General features: G+C 36.0%; 1 protein-coding gene across 12 annotated transcripts in view; it reads left to right on the top strand.

Moving 5' to 3' along the window:
* PRR16 (proline rich 16) overlaps nucleotides 1-19,775 on the top strand; it is a 200,663-nt gene that overhangs the window by 143,024 nt on the left and 37,864 nt on the right. For 11 of the 12 annotated variants that reach the window (XM_054054536.1, XM_054054528.1, XM_054054531.1 and 8 more), the window contains one exon: nucleotides 10,293-11,208. The exons of the other annotated variant lie outside the window; for it this stretch is intronic. The gene's annotated coding sequence lies outside the window, so the exon portion shown is untranslated. The remainder of the gene's footprint in view (nucleotides 1-10,292; nucleotides 11,209-19,775) is intronic. 12 annotated transcript variants of the gene reach the window in all.

Genomic DNA, 19,775 nt, shown 5'->3' on the forward strand with positions numbered 1-19,775 from the left:
AGTCACTATTGTCTGTCTAAACTAACACTAGTATTTTTATATTTTTTTGGATGTTTTAGTATTAAAGGAATGAAGGAGCACAGGAAAAGAGTATAGCTTTGTGAAATCAAAGATGATCTACTTGTCAGTGCTATCTTTTTCTCTCTTTTTTTAAGTCTTTCTGATAAATAGGTGGTCATTTATTGTCCTTCTGAGACCTAATGCCTTTTTCAGTTTTATTTCTTGGATTGCTATTCACTCTTAAAGTTTCTGTTTCATGGAAAGGAAAGGGAGACACTGGAGAAGTCACTGGGGATACACAGACATCTGGAGAACATCAATACACTGATGATTTCCTGTGCCTTCAAAAGAAGAGAGCACATCCCCATGCAAGGTCACAGCAGTAAAAATAGGTTTGTGTGAGGCATTGGGATTAGGTGTGAGTGAGAATTTACTTGGTTTTAAGCACCAGAAACCAAAATTTAAGGGACTGTGGGGTAGGATTTATAGAACAATGGTGTTCAAAATGGAGTAAATTCAGAAAATCTGAAATTTGTGCATATGACTTTAACTGTAACCACAGACTTTATAAGATTTGGGAATCTTTGGTCAAGATTAAGTACTTTCTGCTAGTGACTTTGAGTAGTTCAGCAAGAGCAAACCCATTCTGGATGCATTGATGGCAGAAAAAAAAAAACAAGCGTCTTTGCTGTGTATCATGACAGATAGAAAGTCCATCATGTTTGAAAAAGAATTAACAGCAATTTTAGTCGTCTGTCCTGTGCAGAGGAGGAAATGCTTGAATAGATAGTTCAAATATACAGAGTACCATCTGTGACTTATCTGAAGAGCTGCAAACTCTCTTAGTTTGAACTGTGGCTTGGAAAACAGTATTGGAGAGGAATGTAGCCAATTCAGTGGGCACACAGTAGATTCAGTTCTTCAAACATAATTCCTATTCATGTAGCCCAGAGCATGTATCACTGCTCTGATTGGAATCAGGATTTTTTCAGCAAGCTTTGTTATATATCTGACTAACTGATTTAGATAAATAGATGCAGAGATATTGTTCTTGTTTTCAGCTTCATGACAGTCCATCAAAATGACTAACTTCTTTGACTAACAACTCACACAACTGATGGCCCAATAGTTTGTGGTATTTTATTGGCCAAACACTGTCTTGGAGGCCTGTACTTAATGTGCAAATCACTGGATTGCACATTTTGCCAGTAACCTTTTCCTGAATAGTGTTAACAGCATAGTTTAATGGGCTGTATTTGAATTCTGAGCTGCTTTGCTTGGCCTGAATACCGTTTTTGTTAAGCAAATCACTCCAAAGCCAGATGAGCATGGTTATTTGTGTTGAAGCATGGATGGCCAGCAATTTTCAGTCAACAAGCCAGTCTGCCCTGGCAAAGGTCTTGAGGTTTGCTAATGTTGATATAGACAAAAAAGTGGAAAAAACACAGCCAACCAGACAGGGTCAAAAAAAACAACCAACCAAAAAACAAAACCGGGATCTTATGTTCCTGGTAAGCCAAGCATATTTGATGGACGTTATTAAAAGTTGAAGGCCAAGATGCTTTATGGCTTCTAATTTTTCCTGTAATGAGGAAAGAGATCTGATACTCATCTCCTTTTCCTGCCGGGTTTCATCATTTGCTGTTACCTATGCAGTTGAGGTAGTTCTTCACTTCATTTCTCAAGTGTAGATTTTGATAGGTATGTCTGTGCTAATGATTGAGAGAAAGCAAGTTCTGTAAAGGCTAAGTGGAGGTAAAATCCGTTGCTGTTTGATGGTGTCATCCATTTGTATAAAATAGTACACTTCATTAGAGATGGGTGGAGAAAAACAGTGATCACTAAATTTGTCAAAAAGCATCATTTCGTTCATGTGTAGGCTTTTGGACATTCAGCTTAAATTGGTTTAATCAGTCTGTAGAACTAAATTAACCTGTGGCATATTTGCAAAATGAGAAGTTTAAATGCTGTGATACCTTGAAACAGGCCAAACTCAATAATCAATGCCAATTTGATTATTAAGCAGGTATTGCTTTAATAGTAATGACACTGGACACACGGGGAATCATTTTGCCTAGTGTGTGTCCATTGAGCCTGGTTACAGGACTCTTGTAGTGATTAAACATACATATTCGTATAGATTCCAAGAAACACAGGTTACATTTTCTGGAAATATTGGTTAAACATACATAGAAGTCATTATCATATCTTATCACCCACTCTGGAATGTACATTACAGTTCCTTTGTGTCTTCAGAATCCCCTGATGCTCTTTATCTTATCTCCTTATTGTGTCCTCTTGGTGAGCTCAGGTCTGTCCTTTTTTTCTGCTGGGGGCCTGTCCTCGTTTCAACTAGTAAACAAGCTAAACTCCTGTTAAAATCACATTCTTGCTTACTGCAAGCAGGCCAAGATTTGTTTCTTATAATTCTTAATCATTTATTCCTTCCTTCTTGCCTTTTTCCAGAGGTACCCACAATTACGTGTTTATTTCAAATATGGTGTTAAGTCACACCGACATAATGGAATTCTGGAAGCTCATTTTGAGGACTACTCAAAATAGATCAAAAGATGCAGTTCTTAATGCCTAAGAAAAAGATTAATACGGATATTTTTGCTTTTAAACATCATTTGCATATGGTTTGTTATGTTTGGAGTGGTAGATAACTGGGAATAAGACAGCCAATGAGTACACTTGAAGGGAGGACGCACAAAAGCTTCTCTTATTTTATATACAGCTGCTTGATGAAGCTGTTGAAGTGGAAGCTGACATCACTAAAAATGAAAGTTTGGATTGAATCATTGTGTATTTGCAAAAGCTTTAGCTTCCTGTGTCTATTTTTATAATCTAGAAAGCAAATACATTACGGTAGGGTATGTACAACTTCACAGATCAAGTTGGATCTCTTTGCTAAGGTTACATTAAGTGTACTTGAATGATCACAGAAAATATGTAGTGCTTTCCATAAGGAGACTCTTCCATGCATCTTCAATGTAAGTGTTCTGTCAGACTGATCTCTTTTGTGCATATTGTTGCTCAAAGTCCAAGACATGTGAAGATGCTTCGTAATTTACTGATGCTTTGCTATGTTGGTTTCTTTACTTTCCAGTGTGTGAACATATTCAGTTACATTTTTTGAATATCTTCTCCTCTTTCCATTCATTTTTTTTCCCGATATCATGATTTCCTTGGGACCTCAAGAAAGCAGCTGGGTAAGGCTTGGTAAATTAATCACTGTGAGCCTTTAGACACATTGGCATGTTTTGGAAGAACAGGATAATGTAGATTCAGTAATCTCCGTATCTCTACTGGCAGTGAATTTTTTTTTTTTTTACATGGCAAAATATTTGTCCCAAATGATAAAGGGAAAAGTAAATCCCATAAAGTACTTGTTAACAAACAGCATGTTGTCAACTAGAATTTTAAGTTATTTCATCCCTCAACAGGCAAACCTTTGGCTGTGCCAAAGTATTTACAGATGTTTTCTGATGTCTTTTAAGCCCTTTTGGCTTGCAAAGTCGGCCTAAACCTACAAGGCTGCTGGGTTGCTTGAGTAATTTAAAAGAGGTGAAAGATCACTAAATGTCAAAAGAAGAACCCCAAAATATTGATAGTTACATTGTCTCTGACATGGCTGCTTTTACCTATATACCTTTTTTTCCTTTTTTTAAAATAAGCAAGTGGGAGGCTGCCAGCTCACTTATTATCCATCCTTCCTAGCTCCAGGCTGAATAAGAAAAAAGGTTACACCTGTCAGATGGAAGATGGGGAGAATCTTTCTGAGGAGAGTGATTTTCAAATCATTTGCATGTCACTTTAGGACATACAGTTATACAAAACCCTCTAAACTCTATAAATCAAAACTTAAAACTCAAGGTTTTTAAGCAATTGTAGATAGAAGCCCGTTAAAGCATTAACTATTCTGTGTAAACTCAAACTCATCCTGATACAAATAACCCTTTCCCTGACTGATAAAAGTTTTTTTTCAACTGGCATCTAAATTATACCATATACTGAAAGAAATTAGTTTTATTCAGTGACTTTAGTTCAGAGAGATTTATATTATCATGCTGTTTTCTGTTACATGGTGAGCTTTAGGAACTGACTGATTTAAAACTACACCACAAGAAATATGAATTTTACAAAAAAACCCACTGACACATATGGAGTGTTGGGTGGTGGTGTCTTTTCTAACCTGTCAGACTTCTCATGTCTTTTAATTTCTGCCAACAACTAGAATGTAAGAAAGCAATGATGGCACAGTCCTTAAATTAAGCAAATAGGTAATACGCACAGATTAGAAAGGAAACTTTCTAACACTAGACATTGGATGTGACATTCTTTGGCAACTTATTGCAAATGAAAAGCTATTAATAGTTAATATTTTTGTTTCATTATTTGCTTACTGTGGCATTGCCTGTGTTAAACTAGGTAAATAAACTTTGTAACCAGCTCCCCAAGTGCATTACTAGCTAATTTTTCACTATTCATTAGAAATAATAAATTGCTTCTGTTAGGGACTTAGCTGTCTGTTACATTTCTCTCTCTTTTCCTAATCTTTATTCTACCTCAGTTTGACACAGATGTGCATTCAAACTAATTAATGAAATTTGCTTTGACTCGGCATGAAAAGGAGGGCAAAAATAAGGGCAGAAATATTAAAATATTATCACACATTATCTAGCACTTATGTTTAAAAGCCTATTTTTAAACAAAACAAAAAAAACCCTACCCAGTAAGAAGGACATAGCCATGTGTCCCCAGCCCTCTGATATTCACAGAAGTGCACTGCAAAAAGCAAGTTTTTGTTCATCACTAACAATGTAGGGTTTATTTGTTTCTACTGTTTCAAGAATATAGAGAGCCCTCGACAAGCAACAAATTGTTCTTGTTTTAGTGTTTGTGCTTGTAGGTTCAGTGTTTCAGAGTATTTACGTTCTGAAAAGGTGAAGCAGAAATCTGTACCAAGTGAAAAGGATGGAGTCAAATAAAATATTCTTAACTTGTAAAACGTAGATAAAAGTATTGCTCAGATCTCAAAGGAAATCTGCAGCAAAACTAGCAAGTGGACCCGAATTTCCTGTTACATAGTTAAGTGCCTTATACACAATGCTATCTCTATGGTTTAATTATTGTCTACTGAACAGGTGGTATAAATTATTTCAGTAATCCCTGATAAAATAATACTTACATACTTTCTGTATTAAAAGACCTTATAGCTAAACAATTGATATCTAATGTTCAAGAAACATCACCAGACATTGGAATGGCTGTCAATATGTAAAATTCATTTCTATAATATTATCTAGGGATGTAACTAAGCTGGTGTGACTACTTCTGTGTAGAAAGACCCAATCTGGTTTTCACATTGGTTGCTAAGCTACTGTTTTTAGTACAACTGCAGTGGCCACTTGAACTGTGGCTTTGGATGTGACCTCACAAACTGTAGTGTAACTAGTTGCAGCCTTGTGGGTATTGTCCAAGATCTATTCTTTAGCTAATCCATCTCAGTAGAAGAAAGGGAGATTTAGTGTATATATATACGCATACATTATATGTATATGCATACATAGGATGTGTAATGTGTAAGTATATATATGTTTGCATTTATGTATATTTGTATTTTTTCTATTAACAGCCATTAATAGGGAAGCATTTGAGTGTATTTGGCCTTATTTTTTCCAGTGCCTTTCATTTCCCTTTTATTATTTTTTAGTCAGTTTTAACATTTTTGGCATTCATCATGCAACCTCTAATGTAGGCTATTGACTTCATGGTGCCAAGATATCACCTGTTAACATTTGTGGTTTAGATTTCAGCTGTGTTGCAAACTAGTGGTAGCAACAAAAAAGGTTTAATTTCATGTTGTCAGTCCCCCAAGCTGCTTTTGTCAAATCTGAACTGTTTGAGACATTACTGAGAAAAGCACTTCACAATTTGGCCAGCAATTTATGAGTAACTAACAGAAAATTTTATGAGTTTCACTGCCTTCATTGCATGCTTCTGTTACCATTCATTTTTTGTTAGAAAAAGATTACTCCAGAGTAGCTCTCAGAGCCAGTATTCTGATGGTCCTCATTTTCTTATGCAGACCCACAAAGACCACAAACAACTACAAATAGATTTACTTATGCAGTATGAGCCCAGTTGGAAAATTGTATTTAAGAAATGTTAATAAAAACAGAAAACAAAAATTCTAACATTGGCTTATATAGTTAAAGTGCTGATGGAGAAATAGAAACCTTGGAAAAAACATTGGTTTTTCTTTTAGCAGAATTTCTTTAATCATAAAACATATACAATTTTGAAATGTTCTGGCTTCTGACTTAAGCTATATGTTTTCTGAAATCCATTATTTAAATATACACCTAAAAAAAACCACAAGGGTTCATGATGGATATTTCTTGGACAATGGCAACAAGCAAAAAAAATACTCTACAAGAGCATTCCCTTCTCTTTCAGTAATTCTTTCTTCTTTTGAAGGAATTAGCATAGTAATGTATCATGTCTGATAGGCACAAAAAACCTAAGGTAATATAGATAAAATATTGTATCTCTGTATCTAAGTATTTCTGTATCTTTCAGGTGTAACTGACTACCTGAAACAGATACCATTACTATTTAAACAATATCTAGAAAATATATGCACTATGTTTAGGAGGATTTATTTCTAGGGGATGGTTTTTTTCCTTAGGAATGTTTGTCATACTCTTAAATACATGAGTACTACTGATAGCTTAGCGTGTGCTCTTGACTGCTGTTGTGCTCGTGACAAGTAACAGCAGATGTCCAAACTATGTTGTCTGTGCTAAACTAGCCCAAATAATAGATATTTTAATTAGACTAGTCTTTCAGGTGTTTTTATCAGACTCTTAAAATGATGTGGAAAATATAGAGGAAAACACCTCTTGGATCATTGGAAATATTAATCAAGTAAATCTGTCTTTCTCAACTGAATGTGAAGTGCACTTCCTGGTTGTTTTATCCTTTTTCTTCATAAAAGGAGATAAGTGTCTTCTATATAATTTGCTTGGTGACTTCCTATCGTGCCAATATAGAATTAAATTGCATTTATTATTCTTTAAATAATGTAAGTCAAACCTGAGTATCTCTCTGTCTGAATACCTTTAAAACAACTTTGTTGCTTATTCGGCAAAGCCTGGATAACTAACCCCTCCTATTATTTTCCTGTTTCATACCAAAACTGTAAATGACCATTCAATTTTTGCTACCCAGCGTATACACAGACATCCCATAAGTCTGAGGTGAAAGGGTGGTTATTTCCCTAAATATTTTATATCCACAGAGTTCTGCATAGCAGTCTGTGCAGCGGCACTATGGTGATGGCCATGAGGGGGAGGGTGTCTTGATAGATTTCACTGGCCTTACTTTCAATTTGTAAGGAAACTGACAAACAGAAGGAAACGGAAGAAAGTAGATGGTTTTTAGGTAATACTGGCAGAAAAGTAAAAATATAATGTTCTATTATAGAAGAGTAGTTATCCACTTTTGAATGGGGAAAAACTATTATGTTGGTTTCACTGATTTGCTGTATTTTGGAACTAAATACTGTTACAACAGAAGGAAGAGAATGACTTGATGATGCTGTGAAAGTAATGAAAGGGAGGAGAAAAGATACGAGTGAACAAAACAGTCTCCCATAAACTGTCTAAGCTCTAGCTCCCTCGTAATGTGGTCAAATAGTAGAAGGCTATTGACAAGGTATGGTGTAGTGAAAGGATTTTGTAGTTATTAATTAATTGTAGTGATTTAAATGTAAAATGTCACCATCAAAATAGTAGAAACTGTAGAATTAGGAACTAGGTAGCTCAGGATGGGAATTTGTAATTAGTAGACACTTTTTTTCAGTGGATGGCCTGTCTTGTCTCTGTGCCTCACTTCTTCGTGTATGCAATAATGATTTGTAATTATGGATTTTATGTGGGGATGGCAAGAGGAATCCCTTCTTCTGTTGTCAAAGCAGGCATTGCCATCTTCTGAATTTTTCACTGGTTAATCTTAACCATAACCTTCTAATTTGAGCAAATTATTACTGTGGAGAGGTGCATCCCATTTTTTCACGGTGCAGTTTGTGCTTTTTAGCAGAGACATCATGAGGAATCAAAGGGCTGTCTTTTCTTCTTTGGTAGAATGTTTATGAAATGAAGGTGGATGTCATGTGGTTATATGACTAGGAACGAATCAAACTCCGTGGATTGACAACTGAATTAGAGACATGCTAGAGCAACCCAGCTATACCGGATAGAGCACTTCCTGGCTTTGTGGGCATGATATTGGATGTGTTTATGAATTGTAAGCCCAAGGAAGAGAAAAAAATGTCATAGAATCATAGAATCACCAGGTTGGAAAACACCTCTTGGATCATTGGAAAACACCTCTTGGATCATTGGAAAACACCTCTTGGATCATGGAGTCCAACCATTCCTATCTGCCACTAAACCATGTCTCTGAGCACCTCATCTACCCGTCTTTTAAATCCCTCTGGGGATGGTGACTCAACCCCATCCCTGGGCAGCCTCTGCCAGGGCCTGATGATCCTTTCTGTGAAAAAATTTTTTCTGATATCCAGCCTGAACCTCCCCACCCTGCAGCTGTAAATCATTGTATTGTATGTGTAAGTTTGAGGAAAAACTATTTTCTGACAGAGGTAAAATACTATTTGTATTATTTCTTTTATTACTTCTACTACTACTATTACTACTACTACCACCATACTGCTACTACTAATACTTTTGCAGATATGTTTGTTGTACCATATATATCCTGTTTCATGAGCATTAAGATGAGCTCAAGGGGAATGTAATCTATTTTTTGTGATTTTTATGAGGTATTAAAGTACAAGAATCGTTTGCCCAAATGTAATTGAAGCCAGAAACTGTGACAGCTGAAAAATGGTTGTGTGGTTCTAGTTATACAAAGCCTATCCTCAGTTAAAAAATAAGCTGCTAACAGATGTTTAGGATGCTCATCTTTTTAATTAATAATGTGAGTCAAACCCTGAAGAGTTGACTAGGAAAAAAATTTCCTTCCAGGCCAATTTTGTCATAAATTTATTATACCATGTTTGCTAGACTGTTGGGCCACTGTTACAATCCTGAATGTTAATTAAGTTTCCCTGAATAACTGATATTTTGTTTTAATTGTGGGGAAAAAAATAAAAAGGATTCACAGCACACCAACTTCAGATCATATTTTGTTCCACTGCCAAAGTGAAATTCTGTCCTACTCCTTGACAATCTTTATCAAATTGAAACATTCCAGCCAATATGAAATAAGAGGGAAGGTGAATGAAGGGCTAGATTCATAAAACTAGTGGTGAAGGAGGAATTTTCCTCTCCCTTGCATAATGTGGCTCAGGGTGTAAATCACCAGTGCTGCAGAGGAAGTTCTCATTCTTTTCCTTAGGAGGTGTGAATTCAATCACTTAACCCAAGTTAGTTACCCTAGTGAATTCAATCACTTACCCAAGTTGGTAGCCCTACCTACCAACAGGTAAGTATCCCAAGGTCTCTCTTTTTGATGTCTCTATATCTTGCCTAATAAATAAATGAAAGAAATCCAGTGACTCAGTGAACTTTAGCACTAGATTGGAGTGTTATTGTCTTTCACTCACTCTAGGGCTATTTCAGTATTATATAGAAATCAAAGCAGTTTCACAAAAGGAAACATGAAAGATCCAAATAAAAATTTTGTATAGTAATTTATTGATTAGGAAACTTACTTCTCAGGTGAGAAAATTCTGCTGAATTCACTTTCTGTTTGATTTGAGAACAAATTCTCAGATTAAATTAGATTTGAATCGTTAGAGGGTTTTTTTCAGATGCTTAATGTGTACCTCTTTATTTTTATCGTCTCAGGAGTTCTCATTTCATTTTGTGCCCCAAGGCATATTATTAAGCTGAATTGTTACTTTAGGTAGGTTAAGAATGATGATCCTCTTAAGAAGAGGAATAATAAAAAAGTATTAAAATATCCTAGTCTCAAGATCCTCGTATACTCCGAGACCTAAGGTAGTAACAATCAGTGTCTCAGGTGATGTAGTATAATGTGATTTTAAAGATAGTAGTCAAGTTGAACCTTTTTACCCAAAAGGAGAGCCAAAGCTTGTATCAGTAATAAAGTACAACTATAAAAGGTCAAGTTTCAAAATATCATAATCCTTTGAATTCTTGATTGAATGATTATATAAAATTCTGTTTGGTTTTCTATTAACTTTATATACTTAAAGTAGCATTTTTGTGATTGTCCTTGTGTTCTTTTCTTTTTAACAGCACCTTCAGCCTTGAAGGAATATCTATATCTGGAGGCACATCAGTTAATTTCCTACATATCAGATTCATCATAGTGACTTCTTGCAGACCAGATTTGAGAAGTAACCAGGAACCTGACCGTCCCTGGAGAATGGAAAAGCACTTCAAGTCAGAGCACAACTGATCACAAATGTAATCCACATTGAATCGTCTTTCTCAGATCTGACAGCTACAAGCCGAGCCCTGGCAAAAGCCACAGCCTTAAATTCCATTTAGTGGGAAAGAAGGATAAAGAAGACTATATGTCTTGCCCCGTTGAGGAAAACGCTCTCTCCAAGCCTGAAACTTGAGTTCTGTGCTGAATAACCAGAGTAACAAACAAATGAGATTTCGCGGGTCCTGCCAGCATCCAAAAATATTTTATTATGTAGCCAAAAGGAGAAAAGGAGCACTTAGGTGACAGAAGAAAATGAATGCTTTTACTGTAGTGGAGGATTGTTACCATCTGTGGGAAAGAAAATCTCTATCATCCCTTGTACATATTCAAAGCCATACAGGAACAGGGCATCGGTGATGTTAAATTGCTTAAAATGATGAAGTCTCCTGTCCTACATCCAACTTTGAAGAAGGTCAGCTGTTAGAGACTGCATCTCAATGCACTTCTAGTATTTGCACTGTCACTTCCATTCAGGGTAATGATGTGCGCCAACATTTGCACAGATGGCCCCAGGAGGTTTTTGACTACACCAAACTATATTTTGCTGGGGCTCCAAAAGGAATTAAAAAGTTAGAACTGAAGAAAAACATTTGTGCTTTCTTTCACTATGGGGATCTCTTCACAGAAAGGACTATGGTTCTTTCTTAGGTTTAAATAAATACATGCATATACATACATATATATATATGTATATATATGAAAAACCATCAACATGATAAGGTGTGTTTAAAAGGGGATATAATCTTTTTTAATAGCATCCATTTTTTATTGTATTAGCAGCCAAGAAATATAGTCTGTTGAATTATACATCCACAATGTTCCTATTGAACATTGACATTATAGTCCCAGTTGCTGTTAAAGAAGTCATTTGAAGTATGTATTTGACATAAGATTTTTCTAGCCATTTGTCTATACTTCATGGAGAAATCTAACAGACAAGCAGCATTTTCAGTTTATTTTTCTAAATAAATGTGTTGTTTATATTATTTGCAGTCACTCATTTTGGCTGGCTTTCATTATCTCCAAAAATGACTTAAAGACAGAACAAAACCACAAGAATTGTTTGTTCATGTTAAGCTGTAATGATTTGCTGACCGAAAGCTTTAATATAAATACTATAATTTGTAAAATGATGAAGTATATTTATACAGCAAATATGTATGGAACACAAAAGGAGGTATTTTAAATCTTAGTTTCAGAACATAGTTTATTTTAATATCCACACAAATAAATCTAAATATATAATGAGATAGATTTTTTTTATTATCAGTGAGTTTCAGGAACTGAAGATTTGGATGTTTAAGAATGAAAGGAATGTAGACTGTGGTGGTTTCCCAAATTATAGAGATACCTTTTGACAGCAATCTCATTTTATTCAAAAACTGGTTTCCATTTTGGAGGCTTAGTTTTTTTGGTGTGTATGTGTGTAAGGACTTCATGTTTGGTTTTTGTTTGTTTTAACATACTGACAAGGCCATGAAGTTGATACTATCTGAACGTAATTTCAGAAGCTATAGAATGAGAGGTTGTTCCTTAGAGCAGCCTACAGTTAACAGTTAAGAGCAGTCATTGTTATCCATCTACTGCAGTATTTTGTTACCAAGTTATTGAACATTTCAATGCTAGAGCTGTTTTGAATAAAAATATATTTTTTCCTTTGTTCTTAGTATTAGCCTGTGTGTAATTTCAAGAGAAAAGTAAAACAGGTGATTCCCAATTTACTTAAAACATTCATCTTAAATCCAGTCATATGTATTTGATTTATAAAGCTTGATTGGTTTCTCTTCATTTTCATTGCTTTATGGAACCTACTAAGTAGTCACTAACAGGACAATATTCTTTCGCCAACAAGAAATGGAAATTAGAGCCTTTTCGGATCTGTGGGATAACTTGGTGAAGGGAAGATATCTTAAAATTGTGTTGCTCTGCTCTGATGTACTAACTACTGTATGTGTGTGTGTTTGTGTGTGTGTGTGCAAGCATGTGCACCCTTTCCTGCTGATGAATGAAATGCCATCTCTGCTGAAGTAAGTGCCACAAGTCTTGTTACTGCAGAAGATGCTCATGTTATTGTATTTTTGGAGAAAGACCTAAGCTCTGTCTTTGCTTATGACTTTGAAGCCATAAATAGCTTTTACAGTTTGTCAGGAAATCACAAAATTAAATAATTATGTGTTAGCCTCCCTCATTTGGCAAAACTTGGGATCATCTCATGGTTTGACTCTTTTTTTTTAAAGAAAGTTAGTGGTCAATTTCCATTGGTGCAATGGATAAATTAAACCTTTGTATTTGTTAAAGAATGATGGCTGTGTTTTGTTCCCACACATTTTACCTTATGATGGCTTACAGTCTTTTACTTGTGATTTTGTTTCTGTATCCTTAGAATAACATATTTGGACACACAACTTGCATGGGCTTGGGTTTGCTCCCTCTTCGGATAACTTGTATTTTAAAATTGGATAGCTTACTCTTTGAGGCTAATATTCAGAACTGTTTAAAGAGGAGACAACATTATCAAAATGATAAGAAAATTTCAGAATGATAATTTGAGCACTTCCATTATTATCTAATAATAATATTTGGAAAAGCTTTTATTTTATTAACAGAATGGATTCATCTATATTTGAAAATAGCCCAATAAAAATCTAGTGAAATAATTCATTACTACTTGAAAATACTTTTCTGCTATGCTGAGTTCTAGATCAGCTTGTGTGTGAATTTTTTATTGTACAAAAAACACCTGAAACAATGCAGAATTTCTTGAGAAAAATATAGCACATAAGAAAAATAATGACCTGATCCCAGGAGTGGTTTAACAAAAGTGTGTAATGTGAAAACAGTAAACATGTAGCAACATGTAGGCCTAATTTAGATGACAAATGTATTTGGAATGGGGCACTGCAAATCATGGTTCTAATCAGTCACATGTTGTTGTCTACAGCTCTGCATTAACTGAGATTTCATGTTGGAAGTTAAATTTCAGTGCATCTGAACACACATTCACTCAGACGTATCGTATTCTCCTACTAGTGACACACAGATAAATACAGATTACTTTATTTTTACATATATAAATAATGAATTACGTACAGTACGGTATTGTGATACAATTTGAGCTGATGTTTGTTTACTATGCAGATACTCCCCTGAGATAACAGAGGATAATAAACTCTACTGGAATTTCAGAGATTGCTGGTAAATAATTAGCACCAAACCATTTTTCATAATGTTTAAAACCAGAGGAGACTTCTTATATGCACTTATGCATATAAGAAGTGTTTGCAGAAGTAGTCCTGGAATAGTGCGGTATTTAATTATCTGGCATCTAAACAACTATCTGAATCAACCAGCACACTTGAAATGATGAGGTGTGCAAAACAAAAATCTGACTGATTTGGCTGTGTCCACAAGACTTGAATTTTCTTGAAGGCAAGGACCACCATCATTCATGAGAAAAACAAGGCTATATTAAAATAGCTGTTTTGTAAAATGGAAGCAAAAGATTGAAAAATCTGGTGATCACCATAATATTAAGAAAAGATTACCTCTCATGATGCAAACTTTCACCCAAAGTGTCATATCATTAATATCCCCAAGGAAAGATTTCTTTTCTGTAATGGGTTACGTGCTCAGTCCATAGCAGGACTCTCCAATGACATTATAAATATAACCTGCCCACAAGATAACTGCTAATTTTAGTGTGGCAGGGTGTTGTCTGCGGAGGGATGGGAGTAGTGCAGCCGTGGCCCTGCACTGTTTCTCTGCTGGAGGTAAGAGACTGTTACTCAGGCATCTGGCAGAACTGGAGCCCATCGGGGTGCAGCTGTGTGGGAATGTGCCTGCCAACTATAAGATAGCACATGTTATCCATTATCAGGGTTACCAGCTAGCCAACAGAGAGCAGGAGTGAGGGGCCATGGTGTTTGTGGCAGAAGAAAAAGAGATAGGAGCTTCTAGGAAGACTCTGGGAACTACCAACCTGTCGGCCTCACACCTGTGTCTGAGAAAATTTTGGAATAGATCCTACTAGGAGCTGTGGTAAGGCGTACAGAATACAGAGAGGTGATTAGAGACATCCAGCGTGGCTTCACCAGGGGCAACTATAGCCTGGCTAACCTTGTGGCTTTCTGTGATGGAGTGACTATATCGATGGACAAGGGAAGAGAATGCTATCTGGACTTCTGTAAGGCCTTTGACATGATCCCCCACAACATCCTTCTCTCTAGATTGGAGACATCTGCATTAGATGAGTGGACTCTTCAGTGGATGAGGAATTGATTGATTCCAATCTGTCGCATCCAGAGGGTAGTGGTCAATGGCTCAATGTCCATATGGAGATCACTGAAAAGTGATGTACCCTAGATGCCTGTGCTGAAACCAGTACTGTTTAATATCTTTGATAATAACATTGACACTGGGATTGAGTGCATGCTCAGTGAGTTTGCAGATAATACCAAGCTGAGTTGTGCAGCTGACATGTCTGAGGGATGCGATGCCATCCAGAGGGACCTGGACAAGTACAGGAAATAGGCCCATGTGAACCTCATGAAGTTTAAGAAGGCGATGTGCAAGGTCCTGCACCTGGTTCAGGGAAACCTGCAATATTAACAGGCTGGAGGATGAAAGGATTGAGAGCATCCCTGTGGAGAAGGATTTGAGGGGACAGGTGGGTGAAAAGCAGGGCATGAGCTGGCAATGTGCTTTCACAGCCCGGAAGGCCAGCTGTATTCTTGGCTACCCCAAAAGAAACGCAGCCAGCAGGTCAGGGGAGGTGATTCTAACTCTACTCAGCTCTCATGAGACCCCAGCTGGAGCAGTCAGAACAGGAAAGACATGGACCTGTTGGGTAGGGTCCAGAGGAGGGCCACAAAAATGAGCAGAGGGCCACAAATTTGATCGGAGGAGTGGAACACCTCTCCTGGAAAGAAAGACTGAGAGAGTTGGGTTTGTTCGGCCTGGAGAAGAGAAGGCTGCTGGGATACCTTATTGTGGCCTTTTGGTATTTAAAGTGGTCTTAGAAGAAAGACGGGGATAGACTTTCTATTAGGGAAATACCAACCTGTCAGCCTCATGTATATGCCTGAGAAGATCATGGAGCAGATCTTCAGGGAGACCTTGTTGTGGCTTTCAGTACTTAAAGAGGTCTTATAAGAACAACGGGGACAAACTTCTTAACAGGGCCTGTTGTGATCAGACAAGGGGTAGAGGTTTTAAACTGAAAGAGGGAAGATTCAGAAATTTTATTTCACTGAGGGTGGTGAAACATTGGAAGAGGTTGCCCAGAGAGGTAGCAAATGCCTCATCCCTGGAAGCATTCTAGGTCAGACTGGACGGGACTCTGACCAATCTGATTGAGCTGGGCGTGTCCCTGCTCATTACAGGAAGGGTTGGATTAGATAACTTTTAAAGTTATCTATGATAAATTATTGAGTGGCTGAAAGGGAGGTCAGCTTACATTCACTATTTTTATGTACTATTATCCTTCTGTGGGTTTAAGAGTTATTAATTTAACAGTTGTCCATAGCGGACATTCAACAGCATTGTTGCAGAAGACCAGGATCGCCACAGTGACCTTCCCTAAATTATGAAGCAGCCGAAAGGGAATATTTTCATGTATAACTGCAAAAGTGGTGTAAGGAGAAGGTTCATTTTTAAGAGGAACCAAGGAAACCTTGCGAATACATGAGACTGTGAAGAAGGATAGACACTTATATTGAACAGTTTTCACAGTAGAAATAGGCCACAAGTGAAGCTCCATGGGATATATACTACTAATGAGTAGTTATTTAGTAAATTTGCTGATCAGGCTAAGTTATTAAAGGTATTAAATAAGTAACATAGATGTTGATTACAATGGCAGATGAAATTCAGTGAAGATAAACATAAAATGATCTATTTGAAAACTAATATTCTGGAAAATATAAAATAAACTGGAAAACCTTCATAGAATAAATGACAAAAGTAGAGAGATGGTAGGATTAGAATCTGTCTGAGGAGCGACATTAGCCGATGATTCTTCTGCTCAAAGAACAGGTGTGAGAGGGGAGTAACAGAGAGAGCAATGAAATCATAAGTGGCATCAAGTGTGCAGTGGTGAACATCAAACAAAGCTTCCCCTTTGCAAACTCATAAAAACCGAAAAGTGGTTATTTAAGCAACGTGGGAGGAAACTGTAGAACTCTCACTCAACATGTTGTGTATGTTCCAAGTTTACAGGACTTGGCAGAGGCTGTGAGAAACAAAACAAAAATAGTCATTGAGAACTTCTAAATGAAATGATCCCAATTTTGACTCAACCATGACCCACCGGTGTCAGAGAGAGTATAATGAAGATTAATTTCTACATGCAAATTTGTTATCCCTGTCAGCTGCTTTTGTGTTCCAGTTATGCCATTTACATCAGCTGAAAACACCTGGTCAGAAAATTCTTTTTGTAATGTTTACTGTGTACTTTTATAGAGGCATTGTTATTACTCCAACAAATTATCAAAAATCACCAAGAGTGTTTACATGGGAAGCACAGTAAATACACTCCACTGATAAGTACAGTTGCATTCTTAGTTGTGAATGGAAACCATCTGAAAATCAGAGTGAGGAATCTTTCATTTACTTCCAAGACCCATGTTGATTAAACAAACTCTTTTTTAATTACCTGCCTTTGAATAACTGTGGAGTTTCTGTGAACTTACAGAAACCGACAGCAGTATTTGTAGTGAAAACTTTATTCAGGTTCTTGATTTTGTCGGTTATTTATAATTACAATTAATCTTACCAGAAGGCCTAGTTAACACAATGTAAAATCTTAAACTGTTTTTGAATGTTTAGACTGGATAAGATTCCAAAATGAACCAAAGATCTATAGGTAATATGGAATGTAATGGATTTGGTCTATTGTTTCCATTTAAAGAGATTTTGCAATAGCCATTAATAAGTTGTGCAAAAAATAATGGTATACTATTTTTTTTTCACAGAGAAAAATGTTTTTAAAATGTAGCAGGGAAAATCAGTAAATAATTTCTACTACAATTTAGTAAACACAATATTGACTATCACTGCTACAATTGTGATGCTGTTTCTGAAATAAGATATGGTTTTAGAAATGCTTTTCACCTCTCTGTTTTTGGAACAAATATGTACTTTTTTCCAATTCCTCTATAAGGCTTTCTTTTTTTCATATTGCTAACAAGACGTAATTGCCAAATAGCATGAAGTCCTATTCGAGTTGGATATGAAGAGAAAGCCTAGGACGCTAAAGCATTGGAACATGTCTAAGAGTCTTCATCTTCAGGAGTCTTGAAGCATACAGTAGTCTGACAGGAAGGATTTATGCATGGTTTTTCAAGCACAGAGGCAGGAGAGTAACTCAGATGACCTTTCTATAAACGGGTGAGGAGCTGTCAAACGGGATATGAGACTGGGAATTTGAATATTGCTAACTTACTAATCAGCTGGGAGCAAGTAGCGTGATAAAAAAAGACAGGTGAGAGCCCAAGAGTAAATGTGAAAGTTGCACTTTTGATGTACTTGTCAGGGCTTCAGAGAGCTTTGTTTTGTTCATTATGGCACAGATGAATATTACCAAGAGGCTACCTGACACAGCACGATGGCTCAAGCAGAAAATATTTGGTTGTCAGATTTTGTAAATTATATAAGAGTTACAATCAAAACACTGTAGAAAAGCTTAAAATAATGTGAAATTTGCAAACATTGAGTATTGCCTGTTCTGTTGAATGAAGATTTGAGACAAAAATAGTCTGTTATGCAGGCAAGCATGGAATCCCTTGGAACACATTATCTGAATTTGCCTTTAATTCATTTATGCTCAGCCTATATGCATATGAAAATAGATGATTATGTGGAAAAAATCATCATGAAGGGCAGAAAAAAAATTGCATGGGACTTGAGTATCACTTCCACTTTATCTAGATACCTAACAGGGTGAAAATATATATGTCCTGCCACAGCCATAAGGATAATTTGTTCTAATGTTAATTCTACTTTCTGTTCACACCGTAGTGCAAAAGGATTTACCTTAATGAAAATAAGACCACCTTTCCTCACCACTGTTGTTTTGTCCTAGGCAACAGAAAACTGAGTAATTAATGTCTATTTGGCTACTTTTAGGATAGCTCCTGAATTGAAAAAGAACTTGGGAGAATTGAGAAGTTCCTGGGAGGGTGTAAGTGAGACATGAGTGGGAAAAAGGCTAAGAACAAATAATGTTTCTCTCTTATATTTGAGATGTCTGTGAGAATTAGAATTATCTTCTTGATAGACATCCACTGACAAGAAGCATCACCCTATGGAAATCTAATTTTGAATAGACACTTAACCTTAAGATAGCTGAAATCACAGAAGATTAATTCTTTATTCAAGAAGATAATAAAAACAGATTTTTGAGCAGTGATTCATGGTCATGCTTAAAAATAACTTAGTAATTTACAGCCACATTCACTGAGCATAAAAACTAAAAGTAAAAGTTAAGTTGGCTTTTACCAGGACTTTTGTAAAACAGTGGAGAAGATTATTTATTATTATGGCATTATCCATAATCAGAAACCATACTAAATACTAAAAATAAAAATTTTACTTTATCCAGATAAATAGAAGATAACAAGTTCATAGTTTGTCATATTAATTAGATTCCAACAAATATCACTAGGTTATTCTTTCTACTTACTTGCATTACTATTTAATAGGTCTTCTTTCTAGAACCTGCCCTAGTACCTAGTTTATTTTTCTTTTGGAGGGACCATATTGACAAAGCAGAGACACATCAGATATACATACTCAGAATATGTACTTTAAGTGTGAAAATTTCTAAGCAAAAAGATGTCTTCAGGATTTTTTCAGATCCTCATTAGTATAAAATGGGCATTAGTATATTCCTTTAGGGATAGTATTTTAATTTTGATTGAAACAAGATGTGCAATTTAATGATGCCTCTAAGGACAAAAAGACTGGGGCTCCAAGCAGAAACATGAAGACCATAAGGAGTTTCAAATGCATGAACTGTAGAGCTAATGCGTTCTGTTATTATACCCTCTGGACTCATGTCTTTGATAGAAGTGTACTTATTACATAGATTTAGAAGGATAAAGGCTATAAGCATCACCTGCTATTCTCCTGCTGTGTCTTCACATGTTACTTTGTCTTCTTAGAAACAGTTTACCAGAGGGATATATTTTCATTATTGTTATTATTATTATTGTTACTGCCATCATATTCATCATCATCTATTTTGAAATTTTATATTTTAGATATTTAAATGTTATGACTTTTGAACT

This window comes from Cuculus canorus, chromosome Z (genome assembly GCF_017976375.1).
Source record: "Cuculus canorus isolate bCucCan1 chromosome Z, bCucCan1.pri, whole genome shotgun sequence".
In the NCBI taxonomy this organism is placed as follows: domain Eukaryota; kingdom Metazoa; phylum Chordata; class Aves; order Cuculiformes; family Cuculidae; genus Cuculus; species Cuculus canorus.